Here is an 18274-nt window from a genome sequence, read left to right on the forward strand (position 1 = left end):
ACAATATAAACAGGTAACAGTAAAATAGAAAGAATGTTGAAAATAAAGAACATCATTAACTGCTATATGCATAACGGTAGACAAAAATGTTCTTCGTTTTTTTCCAACTCAATGGATCTGCACGCACATTTCAACAACTGGTTAATGTGCACAGTATGGGGTGTGAGCACCTCTGGCAACAATAAAGGCACGACAACGATGGGGCATGGTGTAAGTGATGTCATCAATCTCACTTTGTGGCAATAACGCCTATTCCTCCTGTAGAGCTGTTCGCAAGTCTTGGGAGTGGTTGGTGGACGCTGACGTGATGCAACCTGTCTCCCTAGTGCACCCTACACTTGCCCTATGGGATTCAAATCGGGAGAGTGACAAGGCCACGCCATGCGTGCCATATTTTCCGTTTCCAAGAAAACACCAACCACTCGTTCTCTATGAGATCGAGCATTATCGTCCATCAATACGATGTCTGCGTTCACATTTCCTCGCAACAATCGCATATGAGATCCCAACATCTCTTCACAATACCTGTCAGGGGTTAAAACTTGCCGACCCACCTGTGCGATTTCATGAAGAGGTGTTCGAGTGGTCCACGTAGTCCTTGCCTCGTTCCACGTTCCTTTCAAATGAGAATGTTTGGAGAATCACTCTCCAGACCAAATTCCGACTCATCTACGAAAAGCCGGCCGCTGTGACCAAGCGGTTCTAGGCGATTCAGTCTGGAACCGCGCCACCACTACGGTCGCAGGTTCGAATTCTGCTTCGGGCATGGATGTGTGTGACGTCCTTAGGTTAGTTAGGTTTAAGTAGTTCTAAGTTCTAGGGGACTGATAACCTCAGATGTTAAGTCGCATAGTTCTCAGAGCCATTCGAACCATTTTCACCTATGAAAATAACATTGGCCCACTGTTCGACGTCCAGGTGGTATGTTGACGACTGCATTCTAGACGTTCCCTTCCGTGAAGAAGCATCAGAGGTTCGCATAAAGCAGGTCTCCAACAGTAAATGCCACTCTACCGGAAGCCTATTGTCGTCGTTTGTCTCGATACAACACGTCCAGTGGATGTCGCGAGGACAAATGCCAGTTGCTGTGCAGTACCAAGGCAGTACCGTCGTGCCCTTACAGCCAAGTAACACCCCTCTCTTTCTGCTACCACACATGTTCGGCGCTTCCCTGGTCTTCGGGATACTGTTTCCATCTCCATAAATTGTTGCCACGTCCGAGAAATATCAGAACGATTCTCGTTACGCCATCAGGTCACACCAGTTCGCGACTGGCCTCCTTCCTTTCTTCTTGTGGTCGGAGACTCTGGTAGGCGTCTTCGTTGTGCCACATCGCCCCGCCTGTGACTGTATACGCAGTGATTGTACCTGTGGGCCTACCCTACACACACCACCCCGTTTCATAAGTGCCCTGACGTCATCATTGACGTGGTTGTCCGTTGACCAGATTGCCATCTTCCGTGCAGAACACAATTGTACGGACATTTGTCGACATGTTGTATGATTATACCATGAATTAGACATGAGAATCCGCAGCTCTTAGTCGTGCGGTAGCGTTCTCACTTCCCACGCCCGGGTTCCCGGGTTCGATTCCCGGCGGGATCAGGGATTTTCTCTGCCTTTTGATGACTGGGTGTTGTGTGATGTCCTTAGGTTAGTTAGGTTTAAGTAGTTCCAAGTTCTAGGGGACTGATGACCATAGATGTTAAGTCCCATAGTGCTCAGAGCCATTTGAACCATTTTTTTAGACATAAGACTGGGAAATAGCGGTTTTTTGTTTTAATTTAGTACGCCAGTATATATTTTTCTCCCCTTGACGACTTTTCTCAAGCTCTAACAAATTGTATTAGGAATCAATATGGTTTTCGGAAGCTCTGTTCATTAATGAGATCCAGAAGGGAGTAGATAGTGGAGGTCAAGCTCATAAGTGTTTCTTGACTTCCACAAAGTCATCGGTACAGCCCTGCATTGTCACCTTGCAAATAAAATGCCTGCACGCGGAATATCCAGTGAAATGATATTTGATAAAAGACTTCCTAGGAAAAAGAACTCATTACGTCAGTGAAAAAGCTGTTTCAGAAACGGAAGTTATGTCTGGCGTACATCAAGGTAGTCCAGTCGCATTAATGTGACCATCATCTATGTTCGACGTCAGCGTGCAATAATCACTCACAGACGACAGATGACAACAATAGCAATGAAGGATATAGAAAGCGTGTCGGGGGGTGTCGTATTGTGCCTTTATCGGAAGTCTAAAACGGCATGCTCATTGGCTTTCGGGTCAAGAGTTGAAGAATTTCCTAAATGGCTATGGTTGTAAACCGTTCTCGTGCAGCCATAGTTAAAGTGTATCGCACAAGGGCAAAGTGGCAGTATTCAAACCGGGCGACGCAACTGTGGTACACCAACAGCCATTGGTGAGAGCGGTGGTAAATTACTACGGAGGTCAGTACGAGTAAAGATGTGCAACAGTTGACCTACCAGATGAACCAAAGGACTAATGACAGTGTCTCCTCAACGACCGTTCACTTAACATTATTCGGAAAGGGCCTCCATAGTAGCTGCCTGGTTTATGCAACCATGGTAGGTGCTGTTCGTCGCCGACGAAGGGCTGTATTTGCACGCCAATACCGCAACTGGGCGACCAGTGAGTGGCGACAAGTAGCTTTTTCAGATGGACCACGTTTTATGCTCCTTCGGACAGGTGGACGTTGCGATGCCGTATGCGGCTGTGCTACAATAGCCGGAAGGGCCCAGGCCAATTGGGGGGGGGGGGAGGCGTAACGGTCTGAAGAATGTTTTCGTTCAGTTTCCTGGGAGATCTCGTCATTCCAGTATGCACAATCGGTCAATACAAGTATTAATCTATCCTTAGGGACAAGTCCACCCCTATGTGCAGTTTGTTGCTTCCTAGGCATCATGGCAATTCTACTTGTCACACAGCTCGCCGTGTATGAGTATGGTTTGGAGAGCACCATTACCTTACTCCACTGACCATCAAACTCCCCAGATTTAAACCGAATCAGTGGGAAAACCTCTACCGTACTTTTCAAGCCATGGATCCTCAACCGACAAACCAGTGCGACTGAATACTACATTGCAGTCGGCATGGATCCACGTCCCCGTCGGGAGTTCGCAGAGCATTATTGACTATCTTCCTACAGGTCCCCGCAACCAAAGCTGTTTACGCAGGTGTTTGACATGTGGTCACAATGTGACTGGACAATTTAAGTGACGTGGCGTGTGAGGAGTGCAGCCATAGGAGACATCAACGGAGTCAGCACCTTGTACATAGCTACGTTGTCTGTGAACAGTCTCCTATGGCTGTACTCCTCACCCGCCACGTCACACTTGTCACGAACAGTTAACATCAGGTACAAAGACTGGCAGACGGCATAAATATATATTATTTGACTACATAGTTGGCAATTTGTCACTGGGACAGGGCACCCTCCGTTTCAGTTGCCTGCTTCATTTCTTAATATTTTGTGTATTTTCTCCTTTCGTCAACTTTATTCAAAATCTCGTGTGTTCTCAAAGGTCTTCTACTTGTCGTTTTACCGATTTTGATCCCGTTTCCCTCTCCTCTCAAAGCACATTCGTTATTCCTTTTCTCTGTCAGTGCCTAATGCTCGTCTGGAACTTCCAAGAACCTCTAGTGCATTATCCTGGTCCCAGGTTCTTATTTTCTTACCTGTCAGTACTTTCTTCTGTTTTAATCCGTAATTCATAACCCATTATCCCATACATCGTATTGAAAATGCACATCTGCCCCTGGAATTTTAGTGCTGTTTAAAATCTTGTCGCAACTCTCTCTCTTGCCCTTCTGTTCGAAATTCTTGTGCCCTCGGGTCTCTTTCATGCTTGCGTACTTCTCTCATGTTTTATAAACCATCTGCAATGGGTAAATAGTTCTCTGTGCAAAATTCTACTAGGTAGCTACGACTTTCCTTCTTATCCACAGTCTCTTATAACTTTCTTTCTCATCCTTAATCAATAGTCCAGTACCGTTCCTCTAACACTATTAAATTTTCGTCACACATAACGAACTGAGCAATTTATTTTATTCCATCTTAACATTATTTTAACAACTTGATCTTCCGAGCTGTAGGCATATATAAGAGTACTACTGTGGTGCTACGACACAGCAGCATAGTCTATCTAAACTTAAATAGTGTAAATGACCTACTAATCAAGTGCTGAGCTCATCTCGTTATGGTACAATGAATGAACATCAGTATGTTAGCAGAGAATGAGTAAGGGTTGGATACGATAAAAGAATTAAACTAAATTTACTGTCCAAATCAATATAAATAAAACTGGAATCATATACTGTCCTTCCATCTTTACTTCCATGAAAAAAGCAGTATCAAGAAGATTAAGAAAAGCCATTCCTTGACTTTACATGTAAACTGAAGAACCTACTAGGTGTAAACCTGCCGATTATCGTTAGAACCCCCGCGAGCACGCAGAAGTGTCGCATCACGACTTGGCATGGACTCGACTTATGTCTGAAGTAGTACTGGAGGGAACTGACACCATGAATTCTGCTGGGTTGTCCAGAGTGCTGTCGTAAGAGTACGACGGTGTAGAGATCTCTTCTGAACAGCACGTTGCAAGGCATCTCAGATACGTTCAACAACGTTCATGTCAGGAGTTTGCTGGCCAGAGGAAGTATTTAAATCAATAAGAGTGTTCCTGAAGCCACTCTATACCAATTCTGGACGTGTGAGGAATTGCATTTTCCTGTCGGAATGCACAATGGACGTGAATGGATGCAGGTGATCAGACAGAATGCTTATGTTCGTGTCACCTGTCAGAGTCTTATCTAGACGTATCAGGGGTCCCACATCACTCCAATTTCACACTCCCCACACCATTACAGAGCCTCCACCAACTTGAACAGTCACCTGCTGACATGGAGCGTTCATGGATTCAAGAGGTTGTCTCCATAGTCGTACACGTCCATCCGCTTGATACAATTTAAAACGAGACTGGTCCTACTTGGCAACATACACTCCTGGAAATTGAAATAAAAACACCGTGAATTCATTGTCCCAGGAAGGGGAAACTTTATTGACACATTCCTGGGGTCAGATACATCACATGATCACACTGACAGAACCTCAGGCACATAGACACAGGCAACAGAGCATGCACAATGTCGGCACTAGTAAAGTGTATATCCACCTTTCGCAGCAATGCAGGCTGCTATTATCCCATGGAGACTATCGTAGAGATGCTGGATGTAGTCCTGTGGAACGGCTTGCCATGCCATTTCCACCTGGCGCCTCAGTTGGACCAGCGTTCGTGCTGGACGTGCAGACCGCGTGAGACGACGCTTCATCCAGTCCCAAACATGCTCAATGGGGGACAGATCCGGAGATCTTGCTGGCCAGGGTAGTTGACTTACACCTTCTAGAGCACGTTGGGTGGCACGGGATACATGCGGACGTGCATTGTCCTGTTGGAACAGCAAGTTCCCTTGCCGGTCTAGGAATGGTAGAACGATGGGTTCGATGACGGTTTGGATGTACCGTGCACTATTCAGTGTCCCCTCGACGATCACCAGTGGTGTACGCCCAGTGTAGGAGATCGCTCCCCACACCATGATGCCGGGTGTTGGCCCTGTGTGCCTCGGTCGTATGCAGTCCTGATTGTGGCGCTCACCTGCACGGCGCCAAACACGCATACGACCATCATTGGCACCAAGGCAGAAGCGACTCTCATCGCTGAAGACGACACGTCTCCATTCGTCCCTCCATTCACGCCTGTCGCGACACCACTGGAGGCGGGCTGCACGATGTTGGGGCGTGAGCGGAAGACGGCCTAACGGTGTGCGGGACCGTAGTCCAGCTTAATGGAGACGGTTTCGAATGGTCCTCGCCGATACCCCAGGAGCAACAGTGTCCCTAATTTGCTGGGAAGTGGCGGTGCAGTCCCCTACGGCACTGCGTAGGATCCTACGGTCTTGGCGTGCATCCGTGCGTCGCTGCGGTCCGGTCCCAGGTCGACGGGCCTGTGCACCTTCCGCCGACCACTAGCGACAACATCGATGTACTGTGGAGACCTCACGCCCCACGTGTTGAGCAATTCGGCGGTACGTCCACCCGGCCTCCCGCATGCTCACTATACGCCCTCGCTCAAAGTCCGTCAACTGCACATACGGTTCACGTCCACGCTGTCGCGGCATGCTACCAGTGTTAAAGACTGCGATGGAGCTCCGTATGCCACGGCAAACTGGCTGACACTGACGGCGGCGGTGCACAAATGCTGCGCAGCTAGCGCCATTCGACGGCCAACACCGCGGTTCCTGGTGTGTCCGCTGTGCCGTGCGTGTGATCATTGCTTGTACAGCCCTCTCGCAGTGTCCGGAGCAAGTATGGTGGGTCTGACACACCGGTGTCAATGGGTTCTTTTTTCCGTTTCCAGGAGTGTATGTCCAGTCATCAACAGTCCAATGTCACTGCCGATGAGCCCAGGCGAGGCGTAACTTTGTTTTGTGCAGTCATCAAGGGTACACGAGTGGGCCTTCGTCTCCGAAACCCCATGTAGATGATGTTTCGTTGGAATGGTTCGCACGCTGATACTTGTTGATGGCCCAGCATTGAAATCTCCAACAATTTGCGGAATTGTTGTATTTCTGCCACGTTGTTCGATTATCTTAAGTCGTCGTGGTCCCGTTCTCCCGTTTTCCGGCCGCTGCAATCTCTCATATTTGATGTTTTACCGGATTCCTGATATTCACGGTACACTCGTGAAATTGTCGTACGGCAAAATCCACACTTTATTGCTACATCGGAGATGCTGTGTCCCATCGCTCGCGCGCCGACTGTAACACCATGGTCAAACTACTTAAATTTTGATAACCTGCCATTGTAGCAGCAGTAACCGATCTAACAACTGCGCCAGACACTTGTTGTCTTATACAGGCGTTGGCGACCGCAGCGCCGTATTCTGTTTGTTTAGATATCTCTGTATTTGAATACGCATGCCTATAGCAGTTACTTTGGCGCGTCAGTGTAAATCACGGACGCCAGCAAACTTTGAGACGAAGCGCAACCGTGAGTCTGTCCATGCATCAAGCAGAGACGGCGGTTACTTAGAAGTGTCGTTTAGCTGCTCTCATAACAACTTCGGAATATAGGAAAATATTGTAAGAAGGGAGAATAGTGAGAAATTTAAATATTTTCAACATTTCGCGGCCCTGTCAGCAACTGTATAATTTTTTTTTTTTTTTAATATGCCGATTCACGAGGAAACGCCAGCCTACACCAGATAAAAATTTCCAGCCTCTACGGATGATTTTTCATTGAAAATTTTGTCCGACAACGATAAAACCGAAAGGAAGAAATTTGTCTAAGAGAAGTTGAGCTGAGAGAGGGATGAGAATCGAAAAAGGAATCGGTGACACAGTGCGGAATTGAGAGCACACGAGGTCTCTTTCATTCACCGCTAACATCCGACTTCCGACACCATGATATCACGGCTTCGGCCATGCAACCGACAACAGGCAGACATCGTGAAGACAGTATCCGGGTCTCGCCGCAAAGGCGTGATTGCTGATGAGGGCAGCCGACTCGCCCGCACAGCTCCGAGGCGACGACAAAAGTAGTACATGACAAATGATAATGAATAATGACTTTAAAAAAGCAACAACTCTTTCATAATTCATTACGGATTGACGCAACGCCGTCTATTGGGCAAACGACAATTCCCGTCTCGGTGTAGAGACACACACTCAAGCAATACACAGGTTAAATGCGCGGTGGGCAAACATGGGGATGTCCTATTGGTCCCATATTTTTAACGGCAAGCTGCTGCACGCTGCAGACGTCACCTAGATGAAACATTACAATCCTATTTGGAAGACCTGCCTCTTGAAAGGAAATGCGTTTTTCACACAGCAGATTGGCGCACATCCACCCTTCAGGAGAGACGCCCACCACATAATGAGGATTCTTCATGGGTGTTGGATTGGTAGACGTGGTCCAGTGGACTAGCCCAAAGAACGCCAGGCCTGATGCCAGAGGACTTTTGTCTTTGGGAACGCTGCAGGTATGCAGTGCAAACTAACGCATCAAGTAACTTAACTGAACCTGCACAGAAATCCCAACCGTGAGGCTACGGTTAGCGTCCATCGGCATTGCTGCGCGCAGATGTGTCGTCTGCAGGATTGAAGTCAGTTTGAACACCTTGCGAACGTGCGAACAACTGACTGGAGAAGCTGGTTGCATTGTGCTGTTAAATTTCATGTCCTCTTTGACCGATCATGAAACATTTTGTTTGTACAGCTAAAGCACATGTGTAGCATACATTCGTCTCTTTGTACTTCCGCTGTCTCTACTGATTACGATGTTGTCCTACGGGTCAAGACTATTGAATCACCAATAAAGACTTTGTCCTGTGGACATGGCTTTTGACTCACCCTATATGTCCTATAGAACATGAGTTCTCAAAGCAGCAGATACAAAATTCAGTTTTACAGAGAATGATCGGAATATTATGTTCTCAATACACGAATTTAAACGAAACGGAAGCTCATTCACAATTCGGGTGAGGATGATAACTTTCAGCCGACACCTTTACGGACTGAAAAGATTATGTCTGTCACTATAATCAGCTTCCGTTTAATCAAATCCGAGAACTTACGAGTTCCATTTCCATATGCGGAAGAATAATGTCGCCTGTCTCATGGCGTTGTAGTTGCGAGTAAGCTGGGCAGTTCTCTAGCACGCATTTTCGAAATAACCTAACCACCTACGCTCCACCATTGCAAATAAATGAAATTTTCTCACCAAATACTTCATCATTGCAGAATTCCCACTGCAGCTCAGATCTCTGTCAGATAAAGCTATCCGTCCTCCCACGTCAGAAAAACAGAACAGAATTCCAAATATGGCACCTCGTACTATAGTGACGGAAGAGTACCAAGTATAGCGATTAGGCTTCTAGCCCGCAAAGGCTTATCATTGGTTAAAGGACAAACTGACCTTCCAAAGATGAGAAAATGCCTGAGAGAGCATACAAAGAGGTTGCTCAAAAGCTAAGCTTGCATTGATTAATCGAAGTATCGTGAAGATAGCTGTCACAATCTGCTAAAAATGAAATTGCCCAATGAACATGTATCTGTTAGAGTGAAAAATACTTTTAAAAAAATTATTTCCTTCAATATTCCATTAATATCCCTCAGGAAACACAACAGATATGTCGTATCCGCCAATCTACTATAGTAGCAAAAATCACATGAACAATACTATTAGGCGTAATGCAGTAAAAGGTAAAATAGTTCGCCATATCTGATAACAAGTCAAAACTAATATGCCTCTAAATATCACTGGTTCTCGAATGCGTGAACTGTGATTCACAGAATAAAGAATATCATCTGAAGAGGCTTTTAAACATAAAGTATCCGACAAAAGAATCACAGCTGCAAGACAGATGAATACGCTTTTCGGCTGACGTACATTGCACTGACACAATGTTTAGGTTGCAATTTATCGTTACGAACATAATTCTTGTAAGAATTATCAACTGAAAAGGCGCATGATTCTATAATCTGAGAGGTGCGGTATTATAAAATTGCAGCAAATAAAGCTGACGTAATAAGAAATATGGTACCGACAAAATACATGGAAGAAAAGAGACAGAAAACAAGCATCATCAAGTGGGGGCAGACAAGTAATAATTTCACAACCACAATCCTGCATAGAGGTTCAAGTTATTGTAGCAGTACTTAGGAAACTTATGCAATACTGTAGTTACCAATCATTAATTTACGTATAAGATATTATAGTAATTAACACACTGGATATACGTTCTGGAGGTCATCAACAGATAGGTATTGAAGAGTTTCCTTGGAAAATGAAATGCCTGATTTCTTTTCCCAAAGCTGTACTGTCCAAATTAGTGCTGCATCTTTTGGCTTCGGTGTCAACTGCATGATAATTAATAATTTTTCCTTCCATCCATATCATTCAAAATTTTCTCGACAGTAAATCTGACAAAAAAAATACCAAGTGGTAACTCCATCCCAGGATGAAACTACGCTCATGAATATAAATATTTGATTCAGAAATCTGTGACGCAGTTAAGAGCCTACAGACTTTTTCCGAACTACGAAATTGAGAATGAAAGGAACCGAATGTAGAAGGTGTTGTAAGAGCAAGGAAAAGGGAGATCAATATAAATATTATTAATATGACCCTTCAAAATACATGCAAAGATAATATTACAAAGAAAGAATAAAGAAAATCCCAAATACCGCTGTCTACGTATGAAAAGTGCAGATTACGCAGCTACAGTGCGATTCATATTTCTTACCCATTCGTATAGTTTTAAATTATCAATTTGGTTGAACGCAAAAATATTTTCTTTTTACATTTGCTGTAACCACCGCCTGCTACTAGAAGGATGTTTTTACCGTGGATTCTCCAAGTATATATCGGGAAAACTGCTATCGGTAAATAGACTACTGGCTATTAAAATTGCTACAGGACGAAGATGACGTGCTACAGGCGCGAAATTTAACCTACAGAAAAAAGATATGCAAATCATTAGCTTTTCAGAGCATTCACACAAGGTTGGCGCCGGTAGCGACACCTAACTACAACGTGCTGACATGAGGAAAATATCCAACCGATTTCTCATACACAAACAGCAGTTGACCGGCGTTGCCTGGTGAAACGCTTTTGTGATGCCTCGTGAAAGGAGGAGAAATGCGTACCATCACGTTTCCGACTTTCATAAAGGTCGGATTGTAGCCTATCGCGATTGCGGTTTATCGTATCGTGACATTGCTGCTCGCGTTGGTCGGGATCCAATTACTGTTAGCAGAATATGGAATCGGTGGGTTCAGGAGGGTAATACGGAACGCCGTGCTGTATCCCCAACGGCCTCGTATCACTAGCAGTCGAGATAACAGGCATCTTATCCGCATTGCTGTAACGGATCGTGCAGACACGTGTCGATCCCTGAGTCTACAGATGGGGACGTTTACAAGACAACAACCACTTGCACTAACATTTCGACGACGTTTGCAGCAGCATGGATTATCAGCTCGGAGACCATGGCTGCGGTTACCCTTGACGCTGCATCACAGACAGGAGCGCCTGCGATGGTGTACTTCACGACGAACCTGGGTACACGAATGGCAAAACGTCATTTTTTCGGACGAATCCAGGTTCTGTTTACAGCATCATGATGGTCGCATCCGTGTTTCGCCTCACCGCGGTGAACGGACATTGGAAGCGTGTATTCGTCATCGCCATACTGGTTTATCCCCCGGCGTGATGGTATGGAGTGCCATTGGTTACACGTCTCTGTCACCCCTTGTTCGCATTGACGGCACTTTGAACAATGGACGTTACATTTCAGATGTGTTACGACCCGTGGTTCCACCCTTCATTCGATCCTTGCGAAACACTACGTTTCAGCAGGATAATGCACGACCACATGTTGCAGGTCCTGTACGGGCCTTTCTGGATACATAAAATGTTCGACTGCTGCCCTGGCTAGCACATTCTCCAGCTCTCTCGCCAATTGAAAACGTCTGGTCAATAGTGGCCGAGCAACTGGCTCGTCACAATACGTCAGTCGCTACTCTTGATGAACTGTGGTATCGTGTTGAAGCTGCATGGGCAGCTGTACCTGTACACGCCATCCAACCTCTGTTTGACTCAATGCCCAGGCGTATGAAGGCCGTTATGACGGCCAGAGGTGGTTGTTCGGGGTATTGATTTCTCAGGATCTATGCACCCAAATTGCGTGAAAATGTAATCACGTGTCAGTTCTAGTATAATATATTTGTCCAATGAATACCCGTCTATCATCTGCATTTCTCCTTGGTGTAGCAATTTTAATGGCCAGTAGTGTATATTCACAGTTTAAGACTCTTTATTGTCTGATTATCAGTTTTGCATATAATTAACAAAAGAAGATAAGAAGATATCTCTACTGTCTTATAATGTTCTTCGAAATTAATTCCCTCACTGCGAACGATCATTCCAACCCTGACCGGCCTATATTTTCATGTAGCAGTATTGGTTACCAGATTATACGAACACAGCTGATGTCAAGAAATTGACAGTCAGCGAATTAATTTCGAACTACTTCGTACAGGTTTGGATCGTTAATAATGTCTGTTCTTTCAGACACGCATATATAATCTTTTCTTATGTCCTAAGGCAGTGCATCATATCTTAGGTTTTCAACTCTTCGTTTACTTAATGCTTCGCTCGAATTTGACTTTTTTAATTTTATAAATATTTAATATTCTCGTCATGGTTATTTTATCATTGTGCCATTTCTTTTCTTTTATGTAGAATGTATTCCTGCGCTCCTAAGCAAGGCAGATCTAAAAATGTGACGATCGATGTTGTATGTATAGGAAACTTGCGAAACAGTGGGAGTAAGAGTAATGGTTAATGAATTCAATGGGAATGATTGAGATAAGGAGAGAGGATGTTATCTTTGGTGTTTAGAACGTTGTAAAATCGTCATAACATTAAAGTGCTGTGACACAAGATATGTTAGACACTGAACAAGTCTTATAGGCACACCCAATTACAGTTTTGATGTACCTTCTGCGATGCGAGTGAAATGAAATCGAAACACTACTTTCAGGAGGAATTTCGAGTTAATACAACGGTGAATATTGATACTGGGACAAGACAAAATCTATTCACACCACTACGATTATAGCTTACAAGGAAGAGTCATAATGTTGCCGAGCGTGAACACGGCTACTGGTGAAGTATCTGTGTACAAATTTGGAAGAGAAGAATGATCATGTAGGCTATTCAGAGTTACGTTTATATGGAAGTCGCCGCTGAAAAGTCTCAGCTAAGTATATGCTAGGAACCTCTCTTCATCACATTTAAAATGTCAGTATCTTCTGTAATAAACATGGAATTTTCGTATGATCATATATTATTGTTTAGTGTTGACTGACTGTAGCAATGAGAAACAATAACTGTATTTCTCTTTGCGTGTTAATTCCACAATTATTAATCGTTGCATTTATTTCCAAAGATTTTGAGTTTTTTGTGGAAGTGTGTTTGAAATTTACGTACTGAATATTACGATATTCCGATATACGAGAGAATGTCCGTCCTTCATTAATGTGTGTGACTTCAGCCAGTCACACAACGAGACTGTCAAAGGGTTGAATCTATCACAGACCGTCGCTTTCAGTGCAATGAGTGAACTAGTGCTAGATTTTCCTTTTTGTTTTTTGGTAATTCACATGGTCATTTCGATTACAGTGTGAGTACATTAAATGAATTTTCGAACTATTTTATTATTTATAATATTTGCGTAATTTTTTGTAATACTTTAGGCGTTAAGAGATTTTGTAGTGACTCCCATATTTCTGTCGGGTCTTCTCACTTCGAACCATTTGCGTGCAATTTAATGCTGGAATTGCATACTTTTACAAAAATTTAATCGACGCGGTCAGTTTTAAATATAAACGCTACTTTAAAATGAACAAATATAGCGTGTGAAATATATAAACTTTCACTGTACGAAATGTCTCACTGACGGTTAGAGTCGGTCGTTAATAGAAGCAGCAACTCCTCTGGAAGATGTCCTTCGCACACCGGGACGAAAAGTTGGCATACGCTAACAAATTCATTCGACAATGTCATAATCTCCCGGAATAATTTAATAAGTTTGAAATATGCCATATACTATTAATCTACATACCTTTCTGCAATTTCAAAGGTAGTAAAGGAAAGAAAAGAGGACGGAAGAAAGATTAAAGTTTAATGTACGATCAACAGCTTGGTCGTTAAGGACGATCTAAGGAAGTGATAGTAGAATGATCCGCTCGTAGGTGTAAATAAAAAGAAACAGCAGATTTATTAGTGTTAAAATTTATGACTTTTCATGAACCATAATTTATTTGAAGTACACAGTTAAGTATATGACAATGATGGCAGTTTAGGGAAAGAAGAGCTTATCGCCCACAGGAGTGAATGCTTTGAACCCAGCCCACGTTACAAGTAACGAGGAGCAGATGTTCGCAGCTTCAGTCATTAAAAGAAACTGAATATGCTACGAACAATTTCCTGCAGGAGGGAACGGCAATGGAACTTTTGCCCGGAACGACGTAATTAAAAGTTTCCGCATGGCTTTCCACCCTAAAGTCTCATTTTCACTCGGAGGCCTCTTTTAACGCATTAACGTGGCCTGTTTTACGTTAAAGCCCGAAATCCTTTGAAAGATACTTTGGGAGCAAAGTTTCCCCTGCTTAAAAACAGCTCCCCGTGGTGCAGCTGTTTCTAGTCACTAACGTCCTTGGCACATAAAGGGATTTCCTCTTCAAGATGCCAACTGGAATAGTTCAAGTTCCGATAAGCATAAATGAATGGTTTATAACCCTATCATCAAAAATTTAACCACTAGAATACATCCCATGAGTAGTAAGTGCAAGTGATTTGGTACCACAATATTCAACTTAAAAAAAAAAATGTTAAATGTTTCAATACATAGGTCTGTTATCATTGCTCTGCTGGCAACTTGTATGCGTTTCGGCAGCAAGTATTCGGTTTTTGAGTGGACTGAAACTTTCAGGAAGCAACAAAATTGCAAGAAACCTACGAGCAGATTTGTTCAGTATTGCCATATACGTCTAAACTGCCGAAACAACTACTTAAAAGTCATCAGTTTGATCATAATAAAATATTCACCCATAAAACTATCAATGAGAGGTCATCCACTTCAATGTAATTGTTTTAAAAGACAGCTTTTTCTGTTGTTCCGTATCACAACTTGAGAATTCGTAACTGACTGCCATTTGAATGACAATGAGAAAAACACTAAATCAAATGATTGTTTTGTCTGATACACTGAGCAAATATGAAGGAAAGAAATATATGATTAAACAGAGTATTGAAACTATAGGACCGACTGATACGAAGTAAACATTTAGAAATTGTATAGTTCAATAGTGAGTTGCTTTACTTTATTTTTATTGTAGACAGTCGATTTAAGTTCCGTATCAGACGATCTTCGGGATTCAGAAAGCAATTCAACTGTGCACTGTCAAATGTTCCATTACTGCTATTAACCATAGTAATGGAACAATCAAATGTTACATTTGGCATTACAACTGTACAGTGCATTGCTGAATTCCATTTCCAGGCCTAAAAATGGTGTTATGCAGTACTGAAACCCAATGTCTTCAATAAAAATAAAGCAGTACGGCTCTGTATCGTACAACGTAAATCTTAACCTTCCTATATGCTGTCCATCACCGCATACCTAAAATGTTTCTGAACTAGAAATTCTCTGAAGCAGAGTTTCATGGCCTAAGATAAAAGTGTTTGAAAAGGATTTTACCAGGGAGAAGGTAAAGGCCAGCACAAGGACTGTGGTGTGGAAGGGGAACCCAAGGGTAACAACAGCAACACCATTCACAATTAAGAATTTTTAATAGAAATTTTCTTTAACAATTGGAGAGCTTAATTTGATACAGCAACCTTAAGTAATTGTATACATGTACGATAATGACATCCTGCTGAGAAATTTTTCCAGATCTCACTCAGACAGACGAACCTCAGATATATTTAAAATAATAATTTCTTAAAAAAGGTAAAATAAATTATCTCCTTAAAGAACATAATATTTTTTATAAAAATACTGTATCATAAATAGCTTTAACAGATCCCAAGAAAATCAGAATAATGGTATTTTAAGTAAGACGTTTGCTTTACTATTTAGCTATTACTAAGGTAATAAAAATATAGAACTACTAGCAACTCCCTCAACTCGTGCCAAAACTTAAGGCTAATAAATGCTGACGTTAAGCAAATGAGTGATTAAATTTATAACCTCAATAATACTGATTAAACGAATTTCGTGTCCTCGCTCAGAATGTAAGAAAATACTGATAGCCACACACTTAAATGCTGTTCAACTTCCAAGAGAAGCTAACTGAGCGAGGCAGTTTAACAGAAACCTTTAAAGATAATAATTTTAACACAATTGTTATGTACATAACTTACTCCATAATCCTCCTTTCTCACAGCAATATTAAAAATACGGTTACTGCCATTGGGGAATTTCCTTCCTCCGTCAACTGATCGGCCCAGACTATTAAGACCACCGTAACTAGAAATCCTTTCCGAACACATGGAGGAAAAGGCGACCAATTACAGGACCGGAAGAGTAGAGCCATATAAAAGACTAAATATGTAATATTACCAAGGAGCGATAGTTGGCCACACCTAAAGCTTTTACTGCTTAAAGGGGTGCTTGGCATATGAGCACTGACAAGGCTAAGCACCGTAATTTGACAAGAATAAAACCTGAACGTTCCAAGTTACTGCCAGTCTGCACTAATAAGGTACAGTGTGTGTAATTACAACAAGTACGACACGGCAAGGGAGCGTTTACAGTTGTGAACGCTAACAGACTAGTTTATTGATTGGCGACTCCATGGAGTGCTGTGTGCGAACGACCATATATGTTAAATTAAAAGGAAGGTCAGCGTTGCCCGTAATATTGATGGTTTAAGGATAGCCTAACAAAACTCAACCATCTGGTGAGCAAGATGTATGAGACAGGCGAAATACCCTCAGACTTCAAGATGAATATAATTCCAATCCCAAAGAAAGCAGGTGCTGACAGATGTGAAAATTACCGAACAATCAGACACGGATGCAAAACACTAACGCGAATTCTTTACAGACGAATGGAAAAACTGATAGAAGCCGAGCTCGGGGAAGATCAATTTGGATTCCGTAGAAATATTGGAACACGTGAGGCAATACTGACCCTAAGACTTATCTTAGAAGCTAGAATAAGGAAAGGCGAACCTACGTTTCTAGCATTTGTAGACTTAGAGAAAGCTTTTGACAATGTTGACTGGAATAATCTCTATCAAATTCTGAAGGCAGCAGGGGTAAAATACAGGGAGCGAAAGGCTATTTACAATTAATACAGAAACCATATGGCAGTTATAAGAGTCGAGGGGCATGAAAGGGAAGCAGTGGTTGGGAAGGGAGTGAGACAGGGTTGTAGCCTCTCCCCGATGTTATTCAATCTGTATATTGAGCAAGCAGTGAAGGAAACAAAATAAAAATTCGGAGTAGGTATTAAAATACATGGAGAAGAAATAAAAACTTTAAGGTTTGCCGATGACACTGTAATTCTGTCAGAGACAGCAAAGGACTTGGAAGAGCAGTTGAGCGGAATGGATAGGGTCTTGAAAGGAGAATATAAGATGAACATCAACAAAAGCAAAACGAGGATAATGGAATGTAGTCGAATTAAGTCGGGTGATGCTGAGGGAATTAGCTTAGGAAATGAGACACTTAAAGTAGTAAAGGAGTTTTTCTATTTGGGGAGCAAAATAACTGATGATGGTCGAAGTAGAGAGGATATAAAAAGTAGACTGGCAATGGCAAGGAAAGCGTTTCTGAAGAAGAGAAATTTGTTAACATCGAGTATAGATTTAAGTATCAGGAAGCCGTTTCTGAAAGTATTTGTATGGAGTGTAGCCATGTATGGAAGTGAAACATGGACGATAAATGGTTTGGACAAGAAGAGAATAGAAGCTTTCGAAATGTGGTGCTACAGAAGAATGCTGAAGATTAGACGGGTGGATCACTTAACTAATGAGGAAATATTGAATATAATTGGAGTGAAGAGGAGCTTGTGGCACAACTTGACTCGAAGAAGGGATCGGTTGGTAGGACATGTTCTGAGGCATCAAGGGATCACCAATTTAGTATTGGAGGGCAGCGTGGAGGGTAAAAATCATAGAGAGAGACCAAGAGATTGATACACTAAACAGATACAGAAGGATGGAGGTTGCAGTAAGTACTGGGCGATGAAGAAGCTTGCACAGGATAGGGTAGCGTGGAGAGCTGCATCAAACCAGTCTCAGGACTGAAGACCACAACAACAACAATGATAGCAAAATCGATTTTCAATCAAATTGATAGGAAAATAGATTTTCTATCACATAGATGATCACTATGTGATTGAAAATCGATTTTGCTATGAATAGACTAGATTATGTAATTCAGCCGACCAAGCTATACCACAAAGTCAGATGCAGACGTATACTGGAGCCTACTACACTTGTGACATCAGCTTCCTCAGTTCAAAGCATTATGCTCGATTCATAATAACATAAGAGTTGCGATCCAACTCTTCACTTTATCAACAATCGTTACAAAATGGTTCAAATGGCTCTGAGCACTATGGGACTTAACTTCTGAGGTCATCAGTCCCCTAGAACGTAGGACTACTTAAACCTAAC

This window comes from Schistocerca cancellata, chromosome 6 (genome assembly GCF_023864275.1).
Source record: "Schistocerca cancellata isolate TAMUIC-IGC-003103 chromosome 6, iqSchCanc2.1, whole genome shotgun sequence".
Lineage (NCBI taxonomy): Eukaryota > Metazoa > Arthropoda > Insecta > Orthoptera > Acrididae > Schistocerca > Schistocerca cancellata.